This window comes from Anguilla rostrata, chromosome 3, assembly GCF_018555375.3.
Source record: "Anguilla rostrata isolate EN2019 chromosome 3, ASM1855537v3, whole genome shotgun sequence".
Taxonomy (NCBI): Eukaryota; Metazoa; Chordata; class Actinopteri; order Anguilliformes; family Anguillidae; genus Anguilla; species Anguilla rostrata.
Window position 1 is genome coordinate 16,340,161 of NC_057935.1, and position 23,610 is coordinate 16,363,770.

At 40.8% G+C, this 23,610-nt stretch overlaps 1 protein-coding gene across 4 annotated transcripts in view; it reads left to right on the forward strand.

The window, feature by feature from the left end:
- The first annotated feature begins 730 nt into the window (after positions 1 to 730).
- Positions 731 to 23,610, forward strand: part of LOC135250321 (neuronal PAS domain-containing protein 2-like) — a 42,882-nt gene continuing 20,002 nt past the window's right edge. Inside the window, exons 1-2 of one of the 4 annotated variants that reach the window (XM_064326513.1) lie at positions 18,417 to 19,603; positions 19,695 to 19,793. The gene's annotated coding sequence lies outside the window, so the exon portion shown is untranslated. Of the gene's footprint in view, positions 896 to 18,415; positions 19,794 to 23,610 lie in introns of those variants that run through there. The other 3 variants (XM_064326512.1, XM_064326514.1, XR_010328901.1) reach the window with 3 other exon arrangements.

The window sequence follows — 23,610 nt, forward strand, 5'->3', positions numbered from 1 at the left end:
GCCACTTATTTTATTTTTATACACCCTGTTGCACTACATTTCCTCTGGACTATTTTCTCAGGGACTACCTCCACCCACTATACCATGCTGCTACACCTTTACACACTATTTATTTTTTATTAGGTATTTGTAACTTAATTCTTAATTTTATTCCATTTAGTTTATTTATTGTGTATTTACTGTTCTGTTTTTATACTGTCCTGCATTGTATTGTATGGGGTTGCACTCGTCATGTCTATTATACTCGCACTGTCTTGTCACTTGCACTATGTCTAGTCCTGGGAATACAGCCCCGTCCTTGTCTGTATGTCTTCTATATATATTGTATATATTGCACCAAGGACCAGGAGAAACGCAATTTCGTTCCACTGTAAACTACATTGTATATGGCTGGAATTACAATAAAGCTGACTTGACTTGAATATTTGACCCCGAGATCACGGTCATTTATTAATTTTTATTAATAAACATGATTTCATAGGCTACGGGTCTGGGATTGAAACAGTTCCTGTCGCTAAGGAAATTAGAATCTCGCACTCAACACACGAAAACACCCGCATATTACACTTCACAGTCATTACCTAAGTTCACAGCGCTGTGACCTCGCCTCGCTGTCATCCAGGGGCCCTTCTGCTTATCCGGGCGCCAGGGCTTTTCCACGCCTCCTCACTCCTTTCATGGAGTGACAGCGGCTGGTGACGTAAATGTGTGGCGTGTGGGCTGGAAGAACGAACATTGCTGAATGAAAAAGCAGTTGGAACTCGTTGCCCTTAGAAAATTGTGCCAGTTATATAACAATCTTCCAAGCGTCAGAAACGGGGTGACTGGCTTCTTCGTTCTTTATATGACATTGTTGTTCTCTACCGGAATCCCATTTTGCCATCGCTGTAATTAGGTGAGTGTTTACATGCACTTTTCTCTTGCTTTGCCGAACATGTCCATTGACGGTGTTGTAACTGTTGCATTCTGTGAATGAGCGTCAGCGGCGTGGATCTTTACTCTAGACACGAGTTTGCAGGTGGTGCCGCGGTTTGTGGTTCATTCAGCACCAGTCAAGCCGTTTCTATTAATTAAATAGGAACTACATCCGTTATGTCAATTCAGATGCAGTCTTGTTCTTCACTGTATTTCACATAGACTAGTCTTATGGAAAGTTTATTACCGTCATCATATAGGCTAATATAGGCGACTGTACATTGAGTGTAGCCGACACGTGGTTTTCAAGGTAGAACCGAGGTGAGCCAAATTAGTATTTCGCTCTGAACTTAAGTACAGATTTTGGATGCTGTCGAGATGGATAACTGGGTTTACCTGCTCTGAAATGTATCGTCAACAATTTATTGAAATGTCCTAAAAGCTGTGCAAGATATAATATATATATTATTTTGTTTTGCTTGTTTGTCTCTTGTAAGTCTCGTTGTTGCTGCTTTTGGTTTTAAGAAAACTATTCATATGAAACTCACATCCATAAATAACCCTTTTCGAAGCTGTTTTTGCAATGTGCAAATTAGAAGAGCAAAACAGTGCGAAAGTGTGAGTAAGTGGTGAAAAAATAAATGTGGTTGTAAGAATTAACCGCATTGTTAGATGGCTAAAGTTAAAGTCAAGTCGGTTCTGTCGATTTGTCCTGTTCTGTCGCAAAGTTCCTACCAGCAGCGCACATTTAGTCTATCGATCTCTGCTACCCTATCGGAAAATCCTACAGCAAGTAAATTGTGATATCCTACTGTAACCAAAAAAAGTACCTTATTTGTACCTTAACGGAAAATGCGTATAAGCTAATTACATTGTTATTGTCATTAATTCATCCAACCACAGTCTCGAAAAAGTTCTGGTCTGGTAGCCTGATTCGTGGCAAAATCAAAATCCAATCGCATCTTGCATGGACGCAAGATAATAACAATGACGACTGCTATTCAGTGTTCTTTGTGTCAGGAAATGAAATTCGTAAAAAGAAGCACTTTGCATTAATAGGAGAGATGCAACAGCAGATTTATGAAAGGATCTAAGAACTGCTTACGCTACAAATTCTCTTTTTGATAGTCTTTCTTCCCTTATCAGAAAATACTATGAACGTAAAAAAAGATAGCATATTTTGATGGTCTAAATAAGAAAATGATATCAACATAACCATTAAGTTTTTAAACATGAGGAAACAACAACTTTACATATATTACAAAGTTCAGTGAGTGAAGTCATGGTGTACAACATGTCAAAATGCACTGTATGACAACTACGATCTCAAACCATTGTGAGATGAATGATATTTGAATGATATTTTGAAATCTGTGAGAAACAGTTCATTACCGCACCCAAAATTTGCTATTAAAATGCAATTGCCCATATTTACATTAATACACTGTAAGGTCTGCACTGCAGTCAGCCTTTTGACATTTAACATTTAAATTGAATTAAAGTTGAAGAAAAAACACGCTAATTATAAAAATAGGCAAGTAGGCCTACTAAACTTAGGTAAAAAGTCCAGGCGAAAGTAGCATGAATTTATGGGCGTGTCGCTAAATACGAGAACGTGACGTAGATGTGCGCATGCGCAATACCCCTTGGTAGGACAATTCGACTGGAAGTAGGATGAAATGTTAGAACACCTGCTGCATTAATATAACGCAGTGCAATGCATTCAAGTGATTAAATCCCTTGAGTCGTTCTTTTATGGCACAGTGGATTTGCCAGTTTTCACAAAGGCTTCTCAGGTGAGTTTGGAAACTTGATTGCCCATTAGAATGTGACATGGAATAATGTTTACTTTGGACATATTCGTTTTAAATTGGGCACAATCGTAATGTGCTATCCAGCACTGTTTTTAGAAAACATACATTTTGTGTGCAAAATAGAAAGCTAAGTTATTGTATTGAAAATTCAAGCTAGGTTTCACGTCATTCTGTGACAATTTAACTCCCTACACGAGCACATCTCCGAGGTCTGTGTTCTAAACAGCTGGGGCATTTACTCTTGGACATGGCAAAATTAACTTTGATATGTCTATTTCAGAATGAGAGCCGGAACTCCATCTGAGTTACCCTGGCAACAAGGAGATGTGGTCCCTGTTTCACGTACATGGCTGAGCTAACACGATTAGTTTGTTGACATTTTGGGATAAACCCAGGATTTTCGGTTTTAAATTTAGCCAGACTTGTTCCTGGGGCAACAATGTCTTAAGGCCAAACCTGCACAAACTCAGGTTTAGGCTTAAGTTAGCTGAATAGCATGAACATAGCCTTTATAAGCCCCTTGGTGAAATCGCAGCATACACTGCAACATCAGAAATAAATGCACCATTTATAAGAGGCTCTTGTGGAAGAACAAGCCATCATTATAAGAAGAGCATTTCAGAGACCAAGAAGATCCTTCAAGGCACTCGAATGATTTTCTTTATCAGCGCTACCGATTTAGTCATGAGGTGAATTATTTACCTCCAGCAACTAACAGGAGTGCACACTGCCAGCTCAGAGCAAAGCAGAGACAAAACAGTGGCACATATTCTGTGCTAGATTGACTAACCAAATTCTTGTTTGTGAAATGGATAATTTGATACAGCACGTGTCACATTATCCTGGATTGTTCCGGTGACGTACGAGAAACAGGGCCTGGAAACCTCACCTGAGTTGCCCTGCCACATTTTTAATTCTTGAGAGGGTATGACAGACAGTTTAAAAAGAAGCATGTGCCCAGAGTCATGTGACTTCATCCTTCCATCATGCAGTGCTATGTGACATACAGTTCTGCATTTACATTTTAGGGGTTACCCAAATGAAGGGTTTCCCTGACTGGTGTCTGTAGTGCCTGTTGCAGACTTGGGTCTATAAAACTCGACTTCTGTGGAAAGAATGAGTATAAAAGGGGGGGGGGGGGGTCAGAGGTTGGTATATGGAATGTGGGGTGAAGAGTTAGGGGAGTTTAAGGGTAGTCAAGTCAAGTGCATGTTTACAAGATGCCTTCTGATGTATATCTTTGTACATTGCATGCTAGTATGACTAATGGTAAATTCACATTGAGCAAATTTTGTTTTTTGTGAAAATTAGTTTTTTTAAATAAATTTTTTCTGAGAACAGTCTTTAAACTTTACTAGTTTTAAGCTGTTTTAATATGTAGTTGCGCTTCTGTTACTAGCATAATCCTCGCCGCCTTGTCGTGACGTTGGAGCAGTGGGTTGCCATGGCAACACATTGCTTTGAAGTAAATATTTACCGAAACGTACATTTTCTTTGGGTACACTGTCATCACTTTAATGACCTCATGGGAACAAGCTCAGGACTACTTCCTGCTTCACTTGGTCTTTTTGGCAGTGCACTACATTTAGAAACAATTATTTCCAATTGCAGGTACACAACTGGAACTGGAATTTTAGAGCTTCATTATGCCATTCTTTAACAGGGGAAACCCTGGGGTACCGGCCAACACTTCGCAGAGAGATTAAACTTCAAACAGAGCTAAAACCTGGAATGGAGAGAAGCTTATGGGTTTTCACTGATGGTCCTGAAGCATCTGTTGGGCTTGAATGATTTAATTTTCTGTAGAAGTTCATCAGGTACCTATCACTATCGCTGTTCTTTACTGTGGTCTTCTGTGGTCTTTTGCAAGGAACTAATCGCAACAGTCAATTGAAAAGCAACACTTTGCCTGCAAACCTTATCTAGTCATTATATAGTTAAGGCATCGTGCACTCTTTACTGGAAAAAAAAAAGAAAACAGACTGATTCATACATGCTTGTTCTCTGTTGAATATGACATTTAAAATGTTACCATTTAATGGATATATATTAAGATCCCATGTTACTGAAACATGGGTTGAGTAAAAAAACAAAAATAAAAAACCATTGAAAATGAATGCTCATGCATTTCTGCAGATGCGGTGCTGCCCTTTTTCCTGCGTGTTTCCCCTGCTCTGCTTCTTGTCATTTTCTTTTATTGAACCAATATTTAGCCGGTTGCCTGGATTTCCAACAGTTGTGTATGACAGCGCTTACGCACGCAGTTATGTAAGTGTTCTGCCATGTTGTTCGTTTGGTTTCCTCTTAATGGAACCCCACCTAACCGGCATTCTGTGGGCGGGTTTTTCCTGCTGTTGGCCAGGCGGAAAAGAGCCATGACATCACAGTGGAGCAGACCGGGTCCGGGGTACTCCTAAAAATGCTGGGAATGCATTTCCTCAGAATTTCCACAGGGCTTGGCCTTTCTCCAACCTCTGCTGAAGTCTTAGATTCAGGTTCTGTGTGCCTGACAGCACTTAATATTGTGTACATGCATGCTCTGGATAAGTCTCTCTGAGCCTCCCCGCACAGCTACACAGTAGGTCATTGTCATGAATAAATGAATATGAATGAATGACTGAATAAATGAAAAAAATACATTTTATCTGGCCTGTAACAACCCATTGACCTCAGAAAATATATTTTAAAATACCAATAATATACTGTGCCATGATACAATGTATTCTCTTTTTTACATGAATCCTATTTTTTTTTCTTTTATTTTCTATTATAATTAAAAACAGTTGGGATTTCAGCTGTCAGATTGCAACTGTAGGCTATATGTTTTAATCAGGCTCTGGTGGATTAGTGATTACTCATGAGACCTCATGAACCTCAAAGTGGGTAGAGCTGTGACATGGCTATAAATGATTCAATGATGGGAATCAATCATATTTTTTTATCAAGGATTACAAAGTACCTTTGATTGGTGTGCATGAGTTAGTGTTGTACAATACAAAACATGATTGCCCAGGCTGTAATGGAGTTCATAGCCTATACTCTTCTATCAAGGTGTGCCCTAGTGAGATGTAGCCAGACTTGCCCCCCTCCAAACCCTTTAATAATTCAGCAACAACTGTGGTATCTCTTTGATCATCATTTCATTTGTCTGATGATGTATCATTAATATAACAGTCCACCTCAACATCAGATAATAGTAAGCAGAGCTTACATTTGTAATGCAACAATAACCAAATCAATTTCTGCAAAAGATTCCCTGTGATATGAGGGGACAGGTCTCTACACAGTGTCCGATGCCCCTGGTGTGGGTTTCATGTGCAGAGCGAAAGAAAGAGAGAGGGCGAGAGAGAAAGAACTAGAACAGTGTTCCAGAAACATTGCATTGCTTCTGCTGTCGGCAAGAACGCTTCCATTAGAAGAATGTGTCTGGGCCCGTTTATTTAGTTCCGCTTGTTTAGACTAAGGAGGAAGCCTGTCCCCCTACCTCTCCAGTCCAAACAAGCCCATGTTTGGTGCATTCAGCCTTGTAATTCGGAATTCTGTATCAAACGCGGCATGTCCATGTGGAAGACACATTCCATGCGCAGGTCCCCAAGAGTGCTATCTACTGAACCAGAGGTATTGCAATCTTCAATTTGCAAAAACTATAAGTAAACAATGACCAATAAATCATGCACATCTGGTATGATACACTTGGTTGACCCATTTAAAAACATCATCCACACACATGGCCTTGGTTTGAGCAATATTCACGCTAAATATAGTGACACAACACACTCAGGTAAAATTACAATGAACATACAGTGTCTCCTTTGTAAAGATTTCTTTATGTCAGCTCAGCCTGTTGGGGCAAATGCAGCTGCTGGCTTTAATTTGAGGATACTAAAATGTAGGCTGGCTATGTGTCTGGGGAAGGGTGTCTGCTAAGTAATTACATTTTACAGTATAATTAGATCAGCGAGAGATAATAATGTAGCTGGTGATACGTCAGAGTAAGTGTGCAGATTGATTTTCGTCACAACCTATTTATGAGGAAGGTCAGAGAACTGCGTTTTCTTTTGTAGTGATGACATGGGGATTCAAGGCCGGTAGAAAACTTTAGAGATTACCTTGTTAGACATCAGCCCTGCTCTCTCAGTAAGTGGCTAGGGACCATAAGAAGGCCAAGATGAGTCAGGAATTTGGCTTAATCGCTCATATGAATGGTAGTGCCTTGTGCCTTCATGTCCTTAACTGCACTGGGTTTTTTCTGATTGGTACAAGAGGAAGACTGCCCCCTATGGCCAAAACACCTCTCAGCAGCAGGCTGACAGTCTCTGGATGTTCCCCATTCAAGCACTAAGGAAGCCCTTACCTGCTTAGTTTCAGGGGTTTTGATTGGCTGCTGGCTGCTGGTTCTACCGAGGCTGGACCAACCATCCAGGACCCGATCAAAACATTGGGTTAAACAAGGGTTAAAACATGGCTACACAATAAGGCACAAAAAATATAGCAATTCAGAAAACAAAACAATTGAGAAACCTTTGGCTACCTTTATTTGGCTACCATTGACTAATAATGAAATCATATGAATGTTTACATTACACATAGTTTGGGTCAAGGGATAGAAAATGGTTCAGTGTAAGGTATGTTTCTGATAATGTGATGTAAGTTTTGTATCTCATGGTGGAGTTTTATGGTGAGGTATGTGGTGTGTTTTCGATGGTGTGAGATCTGAATTCTTCCTCACCTCTCTGGAAAAATAGCAGTGTAATATATGCATTAAGTAACCACTGACAGGGCAGCACTGTCTGTAATGTTACAGAGCCTGATGTTGGGAAAGTAGGTTACCAGGCCATGTTCTGCAAGCTCAAACTGAGTGGCAGCCAGAACACTTTTCCGGATGGCTTTCCAAGCAGAAATGGGAGAGACTCCCACAGTCGTGCCTGGACAGCCTCTGTGCGCTGTGCCTTTAAGAAAGCCGGTGTTTTTTTTTGTTTGTTTTTTTTTTTGTTTTTTTTTCCCCCAATGCCTTTGTGAATGTTCAAATACTGTTTATTAATTCCAGGACATGTACATTGACACTGGTTTGTGCATCTTCAAAGAAATAATAGCAATTCATAATTTTAATAATAGCAATTAAGCGATGCTTTGCTGTGAGGTGCATAATAATAATAATGGCTAATAATTGCTGTCAAAACAATTTGAAATAAATTGTGTTGGGAAGGAAATTATTATCATTTTTTATATCAGTGCTGATTATTGTCTGCCTGAAAAAGCTGTGTTATTATTTCTGCCACTACAATGTCACATGAATCAATTAGTATAGTATGCTAACTCAGGCCCCTGTATTAGACAGCAATGTACGTTTTGATAAAGACAAGTTCATTTTAGAGGAGCAATGGACACTGAATGAGGGGGATTACAGTGCCGAGGCCTTTGGCTTGAGAAGCGCTCCATCTGGTGCAACACACAGTTTAGCGCAGGTGACACCGACATGGTATGGCTACTGTGGTAACAAACCCAGCTAACAGCTAACAGCTGGGTGTCACCACTGCCCTCTGCTGGATGAAAAAATGCCTGGAATTGAATTTAATGCCAGATTTGGTAAGTCAGCTGTAAGGACTGCACCACATCTCTAACCCATAACAGGAAATACAAAGGAACAAACTGGCATCTGGGTGGTTGTTCTTTTTCGCAAGACAAAGCATAAGTGATTAAACTCATTTGAAATTGTGTCTAGCAAATGGCACACACACACACATGCCCATACTTACACAGCTACACTCATTGATACATACATACACACACACACGCGTGTTCACACGCATACACCCACACTCGTCCATCATGTTTGATGAAGATTTTCCTGCACTAAAGGTGAATCATTCTGTGTGTATAAAGTCCAATTTGTGATTTGTGCACTGCTTTCCACAGTCTGAACACACACACACACACGGGAGGTGGAAGTAAAGTGACACTGGATCGAAGGTAGCTGTAGCCACTTAATTCGCTTGCTGAAGCCGCACCACTGCTGTTAGTGTGCCTGGTGTTCATGTCACCCTCTTTAACCTTCAATCTATGACAGATGATCCGTTGCTATGTGGTTACGTAAGCAGCCGCACACGTCATTCCGGCTCTCCTGATACCACCCGTGTCCTCCTGCTTGGCACTGGAAGGCTCACACAGATTTACGCTCACCTCCCTGTTTTCTCTTCAAAGAAACAAAATGTCCTCTGTAGATATTCAAGTCTGGTTGAACATTCCAGCAAATAGAACCCCTGTCCTCGGGGGATATTTTCCATGCTCATACACTGAAAATAGCGTAACCGCCTGATTCATGACGCTAGTCCTACACCTCATGTTCAAAGGGAAGAAAGTGTTCATTTTGGCTCGAGGCCATGGCTAGTGTATTAATTTCTAGTGCATTAGTAGTCACTTTTTTTAGCAGTTTTTCATCTATCATATGTAAACTGTAAAAAGTAGTTTTCTTTGTCTGTATGTGGATTGCGCTCCTGTCTTCCCTGCGAACCACCTGTTCTTGGCGCAGTGCTGGAATGGTGTTCTGAAGTTGGAGACGTTGGCTAACGTCAGGAAGCGTGGCTCCGCAACTTTTCTGTGAATCAGTCTGTGATGTAATGGAATGAATATGCAACCGTTACTGCCCAGATACTGTTACAGTATCAAAAACATATCTTTCATCAGCTCTCTCATTTCACCGTGCTGCATTCAGTCTTTAATTGTTTATATGAAATATGATCTTTAGATTTGTAGCAAGTGTTTTGTTAAGGGCACCAGTTTGATTGATTTCGGGGAAATTTTTACCTCAACGGGGGGGGGGGGGGGTGAAACACTTGTTACCATTCATGGTGTGCTTTTAAAACTCCCTGAAATGCCCTGAAATGTCTAAAAAGTGCTGTCCTTTCTACATGTTGAAACCAATATTTAGAACAATACCCCTAAATACAAGCAGATAATGTGCACTTTAAAGACATGAGAATTTTGATTACAAATCAAAAATTGTGGAGTGCTGAGCCAAATGAAGAGGAAAAAAAAAAGTATTTGTCCCAAACATTATTGAGCTCTCTATTGTATTTAACTCATCGTATACATTTATGAGTTCAGCAATGCCACAGGCAAAACACAGTTTTAGGGACATTGATAATAGCATTGATAATAGCAAGATAAGTGCGATAGCCTACTGTGAATATAATTTTAATTAATGTCCCAATAATACAATAACTGCCAGAACCTTCCAGAAATATTGCAGCTGGGGTGCATATGACATGCAACTTTCCCTTCCTTAACATTCATCATAATCGAGAACAATGGGAAAAGTCATGTAAAATCACCACCTGAGGGGGTCTTGTCCACCGAAACTCTCGCATGACCCCACCAGGCATGTCAAACTGCAGTAATGATTTCAGGCTGACCATGCATCTAAACTGCAGTTTGGCCGCCCCAATGTGCCACACCCTCGCTTCGCCCTCCCCACCCCCTCTTGGAAGGAGCTGGGGTTCCATTTGTGGCCTGTTTGTTGCCGTGCAGACCTAGCTAGTGGTACAGGACTGAGTGTGTTCTCTGTGTTATACTAATAATAGTAATAATAATTATAATAATTAGTATTATTAATGGTGAGTCATATTCCTTCAGTGCTGAATAGAGTGTTTATATTGACAAATGGTTGTGCCAAAAAGCTGAAGTCCACATGACCTTTATTTCCCACCAGAGAGTTTGACCCCATTGATTTGCTTCACAGGACTCACCCGCACTGTAAAGGAAACTGCCGCGCTCCTCCCGCTGGGTGACTAAATTTGAAAGGCTAAGCCACCTTTCAATAGACTGCGCTTTGAGGAAGTGGCTGTTTGTGCATCACATTCAGTGAATCATTACGGGTGTGAGCCGTAGTCTCAGGCGTGCGTAACAGGCCACTGACCTAGTAACACAGTACAGCCTGCTCCGTTTCCATAGACAAGTAGTGTGCGACGCTCTCTTGTTTGATGTCTTTTTTTGCTCTCTCTCTCTCATTTCTGTTTCTGATGGAGATACTCTGGATGCTGTGTCATGGTGACTGGGGACCTGCTGTTTCATTTTTGTAATGTAGTACAGGGCAGGGATTGGGGAGTGGAGGTGTCATGTCAATTTTAAAGTGTAAACACATACATAGTGATGAAGCCCCCTTATTGGGACCCCATCATCTTTACTGAGGTAAACTGTATTATGTGTATCCAGTGCGACAATCACGATTCTGCTTGTTTCTCTGTGCTTGAACCCACTAACCACCTGCTGTCATCTGAATAACAATGTACTTCACGATTATCCTCACAGAGATTTTTTTTTGGGCGGGTGGGGGGGGTTGGGGGGTTGGTGGGGAGGCTGGGGGCTGGATACTGGGCATGGTTCTGAGTGAAAAGTGTTGTCAGATGGCTGTTGAATTTTTATGCTTTTCCCAAGGTCAGTGTATGGTCTTTTTTGGGGTGAAATTATTACTTTCTTTTTTCGTCCAACACCCCTAGCACTGGACCGTTTTCCAGACAGGGGGTCTTATGCACCTGCCCTTGACCAGATGTGGAATACCATTGTTTATGGGGTTTTGGTATTGACACCAGGGGTTAACACCCCTGCTCTTTTGAAAAGTGCCATGGAATCTTTTAATGACCACAGTGAGTCAGGACCTTGGTTTAGCATCTCATTCTATGGATGGCTCCTTCCACAACCCAGTGCCCCCATGACCTATGCAGGTGAAAGTTAGTATTTGGGAAAGTTAGGACTGACAGGGGCCATGAGAAAGGTTAGAATATATAGGATTAATCACCTTTTTCATCAGTTATTGAAACTGACATCAATAGAATATTTTATTTTCAATGTGCTAATAAACGTAACAATTTCTTTTTCTGGGATGGCCCACTGTGAGATATTTTCATGGGGCCCAGAATCTTGGCGGCACCCCGACTGTCCTGGGGCGCGAGGTTTTCTAGAGAGAAGACCGCTCCCTACTGCCCCACCAGCACCAACTTGGTTTTCCTGTCCAGGTGCTGACCGAGCTGAAGCCATTTTATTTTATGCAGTTTTCCATGCAGAATTTTTCCATGATGGGGTGGCTTTGTGGCAGAATTGAAGACGCGAACTCCTCAGTGAGCCGATCAGACCCATAAAACAAAGAGCGCTTGTGTGTCCTTTTCCCCTTTTTCCACTCACCACAGGACTCATGGAAGATAAATTCATAAATTCATGCCTCATGATGAAAACAGGGCTTGAGCTTAACTCTGGACCGCTTGTTACAACGAAATAATGTCGTAACACATACCCGGTTACTGTGCTGCTTTGCAAAAATAAACAAAATATGAAAATGTCAAAACGAAAAAAAAAAGAAAAAAAAACGTCAGAGTGGCAGTGCTGTAGAATTTAGTTCAATGTATGATTTTTTCAGGTTCTTGCAGGGGACATTTTTCATTTTAAATCCTCCTGCCTTGATATGTGTTGCATTAGCCAGGGAATTAGGGGCTGTCACTTTTAAAGACAACTTTATATTACAGAACAGATTCTTCCTTCATTAATGTACAACAGGGACAGTGTACTTTAGACAGCATGGATTTAAACCAGCTGCTTTCTTGGCAGAGGTGAGATGGCTTGCTATTTAAGTGATTGCAGAAGTCTTTCCTTCCTTAGCTAAAATTGAAGAGACGTGTTCTTCAGAAAGGTAGGCCTTCTGAAGTTCCCATTTCCCCCCAGACTTGGCCTTTGAATTCCTTTGAACAGACCAGTTTTACTGCTGGTCTCATATGGCCTCAGTAGCCCCCTGAGAGGAGTGGATGTTACGCTGGGATAATATTTCTCAAATTGAGACATTTTTAGCCATTTTGACTATTACCAAAGAGTAAGCAAGACCAGTTTTATTTGTTGTCAAATAATTGCTGTACATCACACTTGCTTTGAGGTGGCTGGATTGAAAAGCACTACTCACATTTATTACCTGTTGTCATGGGCATCCGTTGTTAACTACAATTTACAAGCGTTATTTCTGAATGGCAGCTGAATCGCTTCCAGGCCTAGATTACACAATGGTTGTATTAGTTGGCAAGACCAATGGATGGAGATATTGACTTGATCAGTAGCCCATAGAGTGCCCACATCACAGAAGCACTGTGGGATACACATCTCGCATGCACAAAAATGTTTGTTAGTCACTGCTGATTTCGGTGGCTTAGGCTGTTATATGAAACACTATATGGCAGTGATTAAGGGCACCCATTATACTACACAGTGTGGCAGTGTAGTATCATGGGTCAGAAACTGGGTTAATAACCTAAAGGTTGCCAGTTCAATTCCCAGGTAGGACTCTGCTGTTGTACCCTTGAGCCAGGTACTTAAGTTGCTTCAGCATATCTCCAGCTGTAAATGTGCACTTTGGTTAATAGAGTTTGCTAAATGTCAGTAGTAATAATAATAAAATGACAGAACATGACAGCTGGAATCAAGTGGAGCACTGTTGCTAGTTAACCTTTCCGTTCAGTTGTAAATATATCATGTCTAAAACGGTTTAGTCACCCTGGGTAGAGGCAGCTGCTAGTGGCCAGAAGAGTCTGCTGTCATCTTTTACTGAATTAGTGTTACGATGATCATGAATATGAAACACACATGCATATGCCAGTGTTGCCATGGCGATGCAAGATCAGCTGTAGAAAGGTGTGATGTGGGGCAGGAAATGAAATGCAGGCCCCGAATGATAGCACCCTGTGTCTTCTCCAGTTCCCAGTGTGCTGTTCACAAAGGCTACAGCAGTTCACAAAGGCTACTGCTGCTCACAAAGGCTACTGCTGCTCACAAGGGCTACTGCTGCTCACAAAGGCTACTGCTGCTCACTAGAGGTACTGCTGCTCACAAAGGCTACTGCTGCTCACTAGAGGTACTGCTGCTCACAAAGCTTCTGCTGTTCTCTAAGGCTACTGTTGCTCTCAAAGCCTATTGCTGCTCACGAGGGCTACTGCTGTTCTCAAAGGCTACTGCTCTCACAGGCTGTGCACACAGGCTGCTACTCACAGGCCCCAGTGACACAGTGCCGGTGTCACATTGGGTCGGCTGGAGCAGAGAAAGCGGAAACAGTCACACCACAGGCTAGAATATATCTACCCTGAGCTGGCTGGTGTTTCAGTCAGTGCAAGCGGTGTGTCAGGGCCACCCTGTTTTAATACATTCAGAGCTCATTTATGTATACGGATGTCACGCCGTTATCCAGTTGCCTGACCTACATAAGGGAGAGAATAATCTGCGCGTGGGCGGATGCTGAATAATGCAAATAAATGTGGGAGTTCTTCTCGAATCGTTTGCGATGCTCCTCACCAGTCTGATCAGAGCTATCCCAGCATACAACGCAGGGGGAAAATTGTACAAGAACTGATAACTGATTTTAAAAAAAAATGTTTTACTTAGAAAGTGTGCGTGGAAGTGTGGAGAGAAAATGAACAGAGCAGGTGGCTATCGATGCTGACCGCTTGAATATGCTCTGCGTTTCCTTTGATCAGTATCTCATGGGCTGTGGGATGTAGGCTAGGATAATGCCAGGTGATGCTGTGCAGTGCTGTTGACTGCGTCAACATCCACAGCCAGATTGGAAAATGGTTCCATTACCCTCTTCTTTTGTTTGTCGAGTTTAGCCCTGACACGCAGGTCTAATTAAGCTGTCATTTGAAATTATGTCAAATGTATAAAAATCATGCAGTCCTGTGCTTAGTTAAAAGCAGGTCACTTTAATTATAGTTACCCAGATTATTTAATTAGACTGTACTTTTACTTTGATAATGCACATGAGAACTTGAGGGATCTTTCATTTTATTTTAATAGCTGCTGCCATGCACATAGTTTGGTCTGCTTACAAAAAACACAACAACAAAGTCTGGGCACCACAATTACATCGCCCTTAATTAAAACGTTTATGACTCACCACAACAACGTGAGATCCATTTAGATTTATAAATAAGCTCACAGCTCACTCAAGTTCATTTTAGAGGAAAATAAATAAAGTAGCTGGACCATCCACAGAAATGTTTTATTCTTTTCAATGCCACCACCATAGCTTTTTGAGCATGTTTTAAATTTGTGACAAAGTATAAATATAAATAATATAAGAAATGTCAGTAATTAAATTGCTTATTTGAAATGAAATTTCAGTAAATGCATGTATACAAATTATTTATTCTAAAATTCCGTTGGGACATTGTATTGCAAGAAAAGAAAAAACCAGTATTAACGCACAATTGTTTTCATATTCTGTGTGTGCACACGCACACTGTGTAGATTGCCCCACCCTGAGTGCAACATTTGCTAGAGCAAGTGTGATCTTTCGTACAAGAAGTGCGCGTAAGCATTATGGCAATGCTTCATTGTGTTAAATGTATTAAGTGCAAAAGCACACAAGCTCAGGGCTGCAGTCAAATAGCCAGATTTCATATTATATTAACTTCAACATGATCCTCAAATCGCCGCTGAACTGAAAAGTCTCTGTCTAACAAGATGGCGGCAAAAATATTCTGAAATTAACAGCCTATTATGGTGATAATAAACATTGACCTCTTATCCTGAAATTAGCTAGCTTACCCATGTGCACATGACTTGTCAGGAACTATTCGCTAGAGTTGTGGAGATTCCTTAGGCCAACCGCCTTCACATATGTGGCAGCGCTTCTGAACTTGCCCTAGCAGACGGCTGAACGGCTTTTTGTGCTTTTTGTGTGAATGACCCATGAGTCTGTCAGAGCTAATTTCAAGCTCTGTCATTATTTTTTCTGCATTGTCATTGAGTTAATTGTTAAAGTGGCTACTGAAAGGGCCTAAATTGTAGCTTTTTTTCAGCTGGCCAGGAGTTAGTTCAAAGCCCGTAGCGCACAGAACAGTTAAGTCATGGAGTTTTGTAGAATTGAACTGGGCTTGAGCTACGGGAGTGACAAGAGTGGGAACTTTTATTTTGATTTTTCTTTTTTGTGAAGGAAGAGAGGTGCCGGCAACAATCGCTGTGGTCCCTGTGACTGATTTCTAATGGTTTAAATATGAGATAATTCACTACAGCCTGCACTGTACTCCACAACCCTGCCAGTAACATTTGAGAAAACAGCCCTGTAGGAAACACACACACCCACGCACACAAGTGCACACATACACACGCACGTAACCACACATGCACATGCACACTGACATATGCACACCATTACATTCTTGCACAAATGTTCATAGACACACACATGTTCATTCATATACGTACACAAACACATGCATACAAGCAGATATGCATGTGTACGCACTGTAAATCTTTGCTACATTAAGTTATTTGTTGATGTTGTTGCCATAGAAACACAATCACAGCAACAGTTTTTTTTTCTGATCAGTCATATTTCAGCTACATGTGCTGATTCTGAGTTAGTGCTAACAGGCCTTATTACAGTACCTCATGAGCAGTATAACAAACACATCAATAACAAAGTGAATAATTTGTGCAGTTGAAATAGGAAAGCTAGTCCACCGGCAAGTATAGTGTGTAAACTTATTACATTAGTTTATAGCTGTGTATATAGTGGTGTGCACTCTTGTTCAAATTGCATGTTTTGTTGAATTGTGAAAAGCAGTCAACACAATCTCTTCAGGGTACAAAATTACACATGACATATTTCTGCTCATTTTAATGCACAATTCAAATATAATTGTGGCATATTCTATAGTATATTATTGCCTCAACAGAATTTAGTTATTATTATTATTAAATTAGCAATATAATTATGTAATTATGTTGCCAATTACTGTTGTTGTTATTTGTCACATCACATTTACTTTCGCAACACTGTAACGTCATCCCAAAAAATAACCGTGAAATTGAAGTTGACAGTCCTTCACAAATGTTGACTTTGGCGGGAAAGAGAAACCGTCGTATATTTGGAGGGAAAGAGAAAACGTCATATATCTTCACTGGCGAGGAAGACAGGAATCTTCACATGTCTTGACTGGAACTGCGACTGGATTTGAAGCAGTTTTTTTTTCCACATGGAAAGAGGACTGCAAGGTGGATCACTTCTGCTTCGGCCCACTACCAGGCCTAATGTTCTTCAGATTGTCCTGCTTTTTCCGCAAATACAAGGGGCAGCCTATGCAGGACTTCTTTGCCCTGACAATGAAATCTTAAAACATTTTATTCCTGGCGCAGTTCCTTTCCTTTGAGAAGCTTACAGGAAATAGAGACTGTAAAAACAGTTCGCTCAAGATGGTGACTTAAGTATTTGCAGCCTTTCATTCTTCAAAGCTTTCTGTTTGGGATAGCATAACTTCCACATCACATCCCCCACCCCCAACCCCTGCACTAACTGCTACCGTGCTACCACAGGGACTGCCTTCTCATGCTTTCATTAGATTATCAGCAGACCATACACATCAACCAGACCCCCTCTGTTCTGCAACTTTGGAACATCTGGCTCCTCCCCCTCTAAGAGTCTGGAGTTCCTGGTCATGTCGACTGTCCAGGACAGTTACAACAGCAGACATACGCTAACTTCCGATGCAGACTCAAGACCCATCTTCTTGGAATGCACCTAATTAGGTGCAACTTTTTATCTTTTTAATTTCAGAACCTGTGATGCTTTGCTGTTGTTAATTTAATGTAGTTTAATGGCTGAAACGTTTTGCACATGCTATCTCTATTGGGAATATATTTTTTCCCCTGTGGGGAATTATTTCACTTCAATCCGAGAGCTCTGCGCTGCATTGCAAGTCACTCAGGAGAAGTATCTGCTAAATGGGAGAGATATGGTGCAATGTCATATAAGGGGTGTATATGAAGGGATGTGGTGTCTGTGATGTCATACAAGGGGTGTGTATGGAGGATATGGGATGTGATGTCATTTAAGTAGGGCCACCAGCTTGTCTCCCCTAGTTTCTTTTGAGAGAGAGAGAGAGAGAGAGAGAGAGAGAATGCTTATTTACACCAATATTTAAGGAGACAAAACGTTTGGAATAATACTTGGAGAATTATAAATGCCTTAAATGGTAAATTGTTTAGAAACTGCTTCCTATTCACTGTCCAGACAATGTGGGAAAGGGAATTTTGGGATCTGACTGTTGGTTGGAAGCAGTGTTTTCATGCCCTGGCATCAAAAGGGATTGGATTCTGCAATTTTCCCAGGGAAATATTTATGGGTATTCGGGTGGTTACATTTTGTTTTCAAGAAAAAAAAAATCACTTTGTTGAGATTCAGTACATCTTCATTAAAATGATTTTTTGCTCCAGAGTTACTCCATTGTTGCAAGACAAGAGTATCTGCTACTTTAGAAGAGTATCGGTGTTACCGGAGAAGTGTATCTGTGTTACCGGACACGAGTATCAATAACTGGAGCACAGTATTTATGTTACCGGAGAAGGGCATCACAAGGATGTCTGTTACGGGAGTAGAGCAGCTGTGTCACTCGAGAACAATATTTGTGCTTTTGGAGTAGAGCGTGTGTTTTACTGCAGAAGATTAACGATGTTGCCAAAGTTGATCTATCTCTTTGTAGATGTTTTTGTGCACATAGCATATACTTAGCCATGCCCGGCTATAAAAATAAATAATAAATAATCTGAATTCTTCATGTTAATCTGTACAAATACCTCTGCATTGTATAATTTTATTGTATCATTTTAACTGTGAACCTTTCTTTAAAATAGTTCAATGGTACTGAGTACTTATAAACACTATAAACTATATGAACTTATAAACTTAAGTGATCAAAAGTGTGTTGTTTAAATAGCTAAAGTACGATGGACGCATGGCGAAATCACGAATTACTTCATTTTTTAAAGTGTGTCTTTTTGCGTGGTGTGCAATGACCCAACATATAATTGAGCTTCACGTGTTTGATACGGCGAAAATGTCTTATACTGGTACCTTCACGAGCTCGGGATAGGGAAACCAAATTATTGAAAAAAGTTGTCATGCGCTCTGCTCAAATAGTCCCCTAGTATAGTATTTATAGTACATTTGAAATGTATTACCATTTCATAAATGTATTTTAAATATCAGTGTAGGCTGCATACATAGTATGGATTATTTCTGGGAGCGTGCACATATTTCATTGATTGCTACTGCTCTTTCATGTTTCCTATGTGTGCCCACGCGTCTTTTCTTTAAGACATATTTTCATTCCACTGAAAAGTTGTGATTAGTCAGAAACTAAATCAAGGTCACCTATAGATACACAACACCTGCAAAACAGGAATACAAATACTATTACTAATGCCAATGTAAACGGAATGAAAGCTGGTAAAATCTATTGAAAAATCTGCCTCGCCCAGCGTACCTCCGGAAAAGACTAGTATTGTCGTAGGATTTCTGCATGAACACAAATCTTCCTACCGTAGGAAGATTTGTGTTCATGCAGAAAGTGCTATAGAGGCTATAAATACTTCGCAGCATCAACCTTGACAAGGGAACTGTCAAAACAAGAGTTTCGTTTAGGATTGTCTGGATCTCCAGATATACGCCCTTGCAACATTGCTTAGATACGTGTAAGTCCTCGAAGGTGAAATGTGGAGCGAAAATACATCCTTTTCTATAATAAAAGGGAAACAGATACATAGTGATTCATAAAACTGTGACTCATAACTTGAGTATTTTTCTCTTCCGTCCCTTCCTGCGTCTACAACTCCGAAGTTCGAAGTGTAGCTCCAGTTGGTTGCTAATGATCGTGTCGTTAAGCAATGAGCTGAGTGACCTACTTTTCTCCAGTTCGCAGTAGCGAGCTCCAGCCAGCCCTGTTTACCAGGATCAGCCTACGGAGGATGTTCGCGCTGAGCCGGAGAGAAGATTTCGCACATCTGAACGTTCCTACTGAGTAAAACAGTAAAAGACGCAGCGTTTATGTGCCGAGAAACTAGACCAGGTTTCTGCTTTTGTTTTATTACAACCGTACATGCTCGCATATTTCCAAATCACTTAACATATTCACTGAATTTGTCCGAATGTCATGTTAGGAAGTCGAGCTTACACTTGGGGCTAATGTGGGCAGCGTTGGAAAAGGAACATCGATCTGAAGTATGGGACTCCGAGCAAACCAAATAAATTAAATCAAGGTATGTCATGTTTGGCATGCACATGGATATTTGCACAGATAATATTTTTTTCCAATTATCCCGTGGTAGTGTATTTTTTTTTTATAGGAAGCGGGTTATTGACTACCTATCGGTTGTGTACAGTATGTTGTAGTTCGCTTGCTGCATTATAGGCGAGTTCTTACAGTTTTAGTCCGGTTTTCAAAATGAGCTTCTAATAGCGAAGGTTATAAGCGAATGGCCAATTGAAGGTTCTTGGACTAAAGTAGTGTGTAAATGTCGCTTGACAACATAGGACCAAGAGCATTCCTCCATAGCTACTCTTTAGCCAGCTAACTTAACTGAAGTGTGTATTGTGTAAATCCATTTCCCCCTTCTGGTGGGAAATCGATTTTTTTTCAGCTACAATATAAAGCTGTTTTATTGAGCGTAAATTGAAATCTTAAATTTGATATTTAAATGAACCTGGTCAGAAATATTTCCTGTCTGTGTCGTAATGTTTCTGGTATGGGAGGAAAAAGCGCTGCGTTCCATTAATAATATTGCGAGCGCAGCGGAGTAGCGCTAGCAACCGTGGCTTGTTAAGATACAATTAGATTTGATTGCGTTTCGCACCAAAATAAAATATGCACTTTCTTAGTGCAGGCTCTGCAGGAAGTGTGCCTGCAGATGGCAACGTATTGTTCCGTTGGTTTGTTCCAGAATTAATAAAACTCGTGCTAAATGATAGTAATAATGATGATGATGATGACGAGTTTGACGACGATGATAATAGATTCATAACTAATTATAATGTATGTTATTTTTGTCAGCATACCTTACTTGTTGTAAGGTAAAAAAGAAGAGATTTGTATTGCGGGAAACTCGTGAAATATTCTTAAGGAACATTCAATACATTCTCTCTTAAATTGGGTATGGGGTAGCATCACCTTTCCGCACCCAAGTTTTGAATCAGTTTTCGGTAGTTCCTTAGTGGGATTTAAAAAAAAGAAAGGAAACTATTAGACATTTGCAGATATTTACAAATCTGTTTTTGGTGAACAATTGAATGCAGAAATGGATTGTAGAGAAGTACTGCGATCAATTACAACTATTTTCAGCTTCTTCAGCTCCACGTTCACATCATCTGCTGTGCTACCCTTGGCCATTGAATAGCTTCAGTGAAGCACATTGATTTATGAATGTACATGCACCTATTTACACACGCATGCACACTCACACAAACGCACACTCACAAGTATATCTGTCCATTTATCTGTCTGTGTATCAACCTATCTGTTATAAAATTATATATTAGCTTTTATTATTATTTATTTGTTTTGAAACAGTCCTTGTTTTGTGATTAAATGCAAAACAGGAAAGCAAGTCATGCATGATTCTGTTGGTTGTTTGGATGACAGGGATGATTCTGAAGGCAGGCTCAACCACACAGCAGAAAAACAGATTAAATTCAGTTCTCTTTTATGGTAAAGATTAAAGGCCGTGGGGACTGACAATTTTCATGCAATAATTTCATCATGCAGGGGGCGTCGAGAATAAGGCAGGCAGGCCCTTGCCGTGATAGTCTATAAATGTGTTTACGCTGCATCAAAATTATCTTTTGTTCTCTCTTGTCATTGTGCTATATAATTTTATGAAAACAGTAGGTTAAAGATAGTGTTTTTCACTCTACCTGACGAACTGGCTATGAGGGGGATTGTTTGCTGTAGATTTAGCTGCCGAAGGCTTTCCTTTGAAAGCATGAATAGAAATTTCTGGACAAACAAGCAGTGCTGACATTTCACTGAGGGTGTAGAATGGAGCAGGGAAAAGGTGAAAGAAAAGCATCAGGAACTGCTGAAACGATATGAACAGCCATGGATGCTTGGAAGCTGTTTGGGTCAGAAAGCCTGCGTGCTTTTAGAAACAGAGTAGCCTTTCTGTGGTCATATCTCAGCTTAGAATAATAGGCCGCTGGGTTGTTTAAGCACTTTTCACAGACTACTGTTTTGACCAGCTATTAGCTTTTGGAACGTCCTCCTCTTCAACATCTTTTCTCACATTGCATCAAAAACAAAGGCTGAGACGTCTGCAAGTTGTCCTCGTGGGGTGCCGCGTTTCAGGGGTGCGACCGTACAGGGCGAGTCCATTGTTCTGTGTGACATGACACTTGGAGCGGTTGTAATCCTGTAAAATCACATCCTTGATTAGCTGAATAAGCGGTATCACTTTAAGTTCCACAATAGGTTGAGGTTTACGGTTGCCAAAGCCTCCTTGCTTTCCTAACCTGATCCTGATCTTGATAGCCCCAGAGCTTGTATGAGCTATAAAGTGTCTTAGCAATTAGGTCACCGTTGAGCCATTTTGCTTTTGTCGAATTGTTAGACAAAATACAAAGTGATAAAGAAAAACCCACACCTTGTTTTGGTGACGTGCAGACCAAAGGACATGCAAATTAAACTTAAATGAAAGGCTGTGCACTTTACTCCAGTGCCGTTTTTAATCACCAATGTTAAATCACCAGCTGCCTTTATCAAATCCTAATGCGAGCAGCTTGCTGTTGATACGTTGGTGGAAAAAGCTGTATTGGAGTAAACAGAGTGGGCATCCTTTCTTTTTAACGTTACAAACTTAAATAGAAAGGATGCCCACTCTGTTTACTCCAATACAGCTTTTTCCACCAACGTATCAACAGCAAGCTGCTCGCATTAGGATGCCTTAAGCATGCCAGTGCTTAAGGCAGATCTAAGAAGCACGTAATATAGAGTAGTTTTCATTTTTTTAATATTACACAGATTTAGCAAGCATCCTCAGTTTATACGTATTTGAAATATACTTGATCGAATGATCAGATAGCTGCGTAATGTGGTGTCTGACACTGAAATTTTGTGAATCAGAGCAGTGAGTGTGAGGAGTTAGATGTAAGTTAATGTCAATTAAATTTAAGATAAAGGCAGAGTTTGGGACATGCGTCTGTGTTCCCAAAGGATTTTGGTGAATGTCATGATTCTACAGTGCCTGCGTTCCCCCTCGCAACTGTTTCCAAAAAACAGATGTTCGACAAACCAACCACTTGGGCCATCAGAGCTGCTAGATGTTTTTGGCTGCCATGCCGGTTTCAGCCTGAGTCATATGCATCAGGCAGGATATGAATCATGAGCAAGCCTGCCTTTTGAGTCCAAGCCAAGGCCTGATGCCCAGTTCCCATGACAGGAGCTGAGTTTGCACTTCTCAGGTTGCTTAAAGTTTCTGTTTAATCTCCGCCTATCGTCTAGTCTACTGCACAGGTTAACTATCCATTCTTCCTGGGGTTTCATTAGCATAAGTTCCCACATACTGCCCACCACCCAGGGCTGGCCTTGGAGGGTAGCAGTGCCTGCAAGGTTTTGTAACTCAGGTTTTCTCCAAATGGGCTGCTGAAAGCTCACAAATGTTTTCATAGCTAGTTCTGAGAGTATTAGTTTCTGAAAGAAAACAGTTGAACATGTGACTAGTAGTATATTGAATGGGCTATTGGAGCACAAATAGGGTTTTTTTGAAGAACTATTACTGTACTGAACCATTACTGTACTAGCAGTAATAGTACCCCTTCCACAAGATGGGAGAGATGGGAGTCTGCTGTGAATCTGTTTCTTTACATAGCAAGATGGTTGCCCGTTGGCCCTCCCCCATCAGCATGAGCCTGTGTAATGTTACAAACGCTGTCAGCATTCCACACACACACACACACACTCACACACACACACACGCCCACACACACACAGATGAGAGGAGATGTGCTGTCTCAGAAGAGACATGCTAATGGTTCCCACAGCGGAAAAAGCACACTGTCCTAATGCTGTTAATTATTAGAGCTATC